A 5,563-nucleotide genomic window follows, 5' to 3' on the forward strand; every position below is an offset into this window, starting at 1 on the left:
AAATGTATCCAGAAAAAATAAACCTGTTTAAGACCATTAGCCTCTGGGTAAGAACAGCTGCTTAAAGTGTTGAGACCACTGGGAACAACATCAATAGTCAATTTAAATTATTTAGCGAAGGCAAATTATTTTGAGTGGTTTTCCTTGGCTCTTAATAAGTTGACAGATGCCAGGATATTGTTCATTTGTTCCTGTTTATTCAAGGAGTGAACGTTTGAAGTGACTGAAGTGTTTGAAGCCTCTTTGAATAGGCTGCATGAAATAAGAGAGAATATTTTTGAAGAAGCTGAGAAAACATTAATTCAATACACCTGAAGGGAAATCGGCTATGCTGGGTTACAACTTATGGAAGTAGAAACAGGTTTAGTTTGATAGATTTACACTTGTGAAAATGTATGTCTGGAAAGGTCTTTATTTCTTCATCATATCTAAAGTGGAGCTTTGCTGGATACATTATTCTTGGCTGGTAGTTCCTTTCATTTAATAGTTTGAAAATTTGATTCCACTCCTTTCTGGCTTGTAAGGTTTGTACTGAGAAGTCCGACGATAGTCTAATGGGTTGTCCTTTATAGGTTACCGTCTTCTTTTCCCTGGCTGCCCTGAGAATTCTTTCTTTGTCATTGATTTTTAATAATTTTAATATAATGTGTCTTGGAGGAGGCCTTTCTGGGTTGAGATAATTGGGTGTTCCATTGACTTCTTGAATTCCAAGTTCCAGCTCATTCCTTAGATTTGGGAAATTCTCATCAACTATTTGTCTGGAAATGCTTTCTAATCTCTACTCCTTTTCCTCTCCTTAGAGAATGCCCATTAGTCCTGTTTCCTCTCCCGATTGTATCAGCTAGTTCCTGTATTTCTTTTTCATTATTTTTCATTCTTCAGTTTCTCTCTTCTTCCTTCTGGTTTATTTCTAGATTCCTGTCTTTGATAGCACTGATCTTTTCCTCCTTTTGTTCTACTCTGTTTCCCAAGCTTGCTATTTCATTTTTCAACTCTTGCAGTGTGTTTATCTCCAGAAGTTCTATTTGGTTCTTTTTGAGGGTTTTAATCTCCTTGCTCTGCTAATTTGTTTTTTCAATTCCTGAAATTATTGATATGACTCATTTCGGAACTCACTGAGTTTTTTCAGAAGCACCATCCTGAATTCTCTGTCATTTAAGTCACATATTTCTATGTCTGTAAGCTTATTTTCTAGAGATTTTTCTCTCTCTTTTTGAGCTGCCTTGTCACCTTGGTTGTTCATGGTGTTTGATGGACTATTTCCCTGCCTGGGCATTAATGGAAGTGTTTTCTGCTTTTTTTCCAGAAAGATTTATTATATAAAGGTCTCCCTTTAGCCTGTTGCAAAGAAGGCGTTTTTCTTTTGGTTTCCAGTAGGTGGCGTCTAAGCCTCTCGGATCCCTGCTGTGGTAGTTCTTAGGTGCAGATCACACACTCGGATGTGCTGGTGTGCAGTTTTTTGTTGAGTTTTAGATGTTCATCTTGTTGTTATTTCAAGGGGAGAGATATGAGGACATCTCTCACTCTGCCATGTTTCTGACGTCACTCTGAACAGTTACTATTTAATGGAAACAGGTGCCCTCTGTCAACGCATGTCCATGATCTCTGCTACAGGAGTTTCCAGGAGCTAGCAGTATCCCAGCCATTAATTCTTTTGGTGCCATAACAATATGAGAGCTTCCTAGTTTTCTCAAATTCCAATTCGAGAAACTTTGTTTAGATGACAAAATATAACCTTGCGTATATCCCAGTGAAGTGACTCATGACAACTCCAATGAAATGTTGGCCAAAGTACAATTTTGAAATGTCCCTTCAGCTATGGAATTATTAAAGAGGCTTAATCATGAAGCTAAAGGGGCCACTTTTGTGAGAAGAAGGAGAATGAAACCGCAGGGGCACAAGAATTAGCATGTGGACTCCAGTCCCTACGACTGAGAAGAAACGGCAGCATTTTCTAAGATGCTTTATTAGACATGGATAGAATTTGCTAGAGCCCTACTAGGAACAAATCATCTGGGAAGAAATTAATGAACCAAACAGAACACTTGATAATGCAATTAGAATATTAGGAAATGTAGGGTTTTAAGGGGTAGGGAGGGAGGGAGAGGAGAGAGCTGTGAACATGATTCGATTCTGTCAAACTAAAAGACAGAAAAAGAATGTTTCTTCTTGTCTGCCATGGCAGATGGGTGACAAGAACGCAGAGAGAGTTCATCCTCACCCCGTGACTCCGTACTACCTGCCTCATGGCATTATGCAACTGTATCTATGGAAGCTATTAGAGTCCTGGAAAACAGACTCACTTGTCATCCTAAAAACCTCCCTAGACCAAAGTAGGACACATTTGCTACATTCCTCTTTCAGAAGTTAATTTGGTAAACATGTGCTGAATAATTACTGGTTATGCGTCAGGCCCTGGGACGTCACAGAGGACAAGGCGAAGTCTCCATTTTCATGGAGCTGACATTTTCCTGGGGCTGGGAATTGGAAACAGTTGATAAGCAAGTTAATAAGTGCATGCATTGAGATAAATGCTGGGATGGAAACAAACTATGTACAGAGAGGTAAACGTGGGTGAGGATGGGGACCCTCTTAGATCAGGAAAGGTTTCTAGGGAGAGGGCCATTTAAGCTGAGTCCTCCAGGATGAACTGGTGAACTACACCGCAGATGGAGGGAACAGCCAGTGTGAAAGTCAGGAGGGAAGGGGTAAGGTGCATTCTGGATGCCAAAAAGGAGTCCTGCAAGGACCAGGGCAGCTAAGTGAGAGGAGCCTGGCACACCGTTCACGGGGAGATAGGAAGAGGCCATATCATGCAGCCCCTGCAGGCCCCTGTTAGGCAGTTCCCTTTGTCGTAAGGGCACTGGGCAGCCAATGGGCCTGGGGGTGAGAAGCTCAGTTCTCAGCACATGGTTGGCTGGTTAGTCGAACATACTGGCTGAATGAATGAGAAATCAATGTCTTGTATCCCTTCTGTTCTCCACCTGCACCTTCTTGGTTCAAATGACAGTCATCTCATCCAATAGCTAGTTCTCTTTCTGGGTTCCTATCTAGTACCCTTGTTTCTTTTCTCGCTTCTCACCCCTACAAACACAAAATACGAGATGTTCGACCAACCATGTGCTGAGGGTAAAGTGGCAATAATACCTCCCAGGAGTTCACAGGACAATGGAGGAGGCCGAATTAGTTTATAATATGGACACTAGGTGGAAGGAAGTACAGAAACAGAGTGATGCACTGTTGTAAGAGATGCCTGCGGTACAGAATGTTCCTGGCAGGATGTCTGGTGCTTGGAACAAGAACGACAGAAGAAGATGTGGACTTACACGCAAGGACACATGGCAGGGAGGGCGCACACGCCTGACCGATTCCGAGACTTCTTGCTCTAGGGACGAGAAAAAGATACAGAAGAGGGTAAGAAAAAGATATTGGAGAGGAAATAGCTGAGAACACGGAGGTGGCTTTGAGGCTGAATCTGGGAGTTGGCTGTAGCTTGTATCTACTAACCTGATAGTAACTATTACTAAATTACAAAGCTAGCATTGTTGTGAAACTTAATAAAAGGCTATGGAGATAGGGGTTAGGAGGCCAGTATTGTCCATCTTTCTCTCCTTTATCCATGTAAGTTACACATTTCCAGACTCCGACTCTTCTTCCAAACCGTCTCCGCAACAATGCACGGGACATCGTGGGAACATTCATAAAGGCGTCTAAGCTGGGGTGGTGGCTAACCGGCCTTAGTCCTAAGGGAAAAGCAGAACTCCTTTATGGTCCCCTACAGCTTTCTATCTAAAGAAGAGATGGGTAGGGTAGAAAGAAGGAAGCAAGACTGGTCTAACCCTAATCCATCCCTTTTCATTGCTTCATCAGCATAAATGTGGTTTATGATGCATTGTTAACTAAAGAGAAAACAACAGCTACTAAGAGATAAATACCCACATTGAAAAAAATCAACTTTCTCAGACAGGCACCGTACTCATAACAAAGGGGCCCCCAGTTTGTCAAGGCAGGAGGAGATGGCCTTTCTTTTTCTATATCTGCTTTGCCTTAACTAATTCAAAATGTAAAGCTGCTTCTAAAACGAAGCTTTCAGAATTGTTAGGTTGTTTAAACAAACACACTCCTACTTGCAAGAAAACTTAAAGATTCAACGCTGCTGTAGAGATGTTGAGTTTATGTTCAACCAATTAACTACCATTAACACTGTCCATACTTAATCATACCACAGCCCTGCTGATTCTCAGCAGACACGGTTGCTTTGCTCTAAAGCAGTAAACTCATCTCATTGAGCTAACTTAATATGAAAATAGGATTGCATAGTCAAGTTTGCAGATGCTCCTTAAACTTGTTGATTCTGATTAACATTCACTATAGAAACCTGTGTTTTTCTGGTCAACAAGCTAATAAATTGATATCTAAAGGGTCACAAATGCATACACTTATAGTTTTCTGGCAAGCAACAGTTATTGGGTAAAGTTTTTACTTTTCAAAACCAACAACATTAAGTGGCATAAAAAGGCACACATTATTCTGATATGACATTTTCTGTTACTACTGAGAGCTTTCTCAAATCATCCATTCTTAAAACCACCTGGGAGGTTAATGGGAACTCTGTGATCCTCTGGAGCTTTCTCTTTACGCACCACTCTCTCCCCCAAAGTGAGAGACCAGAGGCTTCATAGAAACCTCTCTCACTTATAAGAGAACAGACCCCAGTGCTCTCAGGCTGACAGAGGTGCTAGGCAGCACGCAGCCCTGTTTGAGAATATGAGGTTTGCATATTAGTCCCACAAAGGCAAGAACAGATTTTAAAAATTAACCCAAGTGTTTCATATAATGTTGATGATCTATTCACGTTGATGAAAATGATTTATACAAAAGAAGAATTCATAGATTTGGAATCAGAGCACAGATATGACTCCCAGCCCCACTTGTAATTCCTTTGTCTCTCAGTTTCTTCCTCTTTACGATGGGGAGATTCATATCACCTGTCTCTTGGTGTTCCTGTGAGGATTTGATGGGGAAATGCATGGTCGGCATTTAGCACTGTGTTCAGTAAGTGATACTGTGGTTGCTGCGATGAATGTCCCTACAATTCTACCAAGATATTTTCCTCGCCATCTTGAAAATGTGCGTGCAGACTTCAGGGAACCTATCGTTATTATAATTACTAGTTTAAAGCCTAAATCCCAACCAGAATTATTTCCCTGTTGCTTAATCAAATTACCTAAGGTCACCATTCTCCAAAGAGTCGCTGGTCGACCTTAGAAGAGGTGGAGAGAATGAATGATACTGCCTAGTGTGTCACTCCTTTCTCCTCTCCTAGGCCTCCATTAGAAGACACTTCCCAAAGCATCCGCAGATTGGCCCTCCCCTTGTCTTGAAAGGACACAGCTGGGTGAAGCGTTGGTGCTTGGCCTGAGATGGAGCTATCGGGACCAAGCCAACAGAGCCACAGACTCCCCATCCCTGCAAATGATTCCTCCCCCACCCCTTCCCTATACCAGATAACCAGCTCTAGCTGGATTCCAGCCACAGCCCTAGACCCTCGCAGCTCTCGTTA

Source organism: Pteropus medius, unplaced genomic scaffold (genome assembly GCF_902729225.1).
Source record: "Pteropus medius unplaced genomic scaffold, Ma_sr-lr_union100, whole genome shotgun sequence".
NCBI classification, from domain to species: Eukaryota; Metazoa; Chordata; class Mammalia; order Chiroptera; family Pteropodidae; genus Pteropus; species Pteropus medius.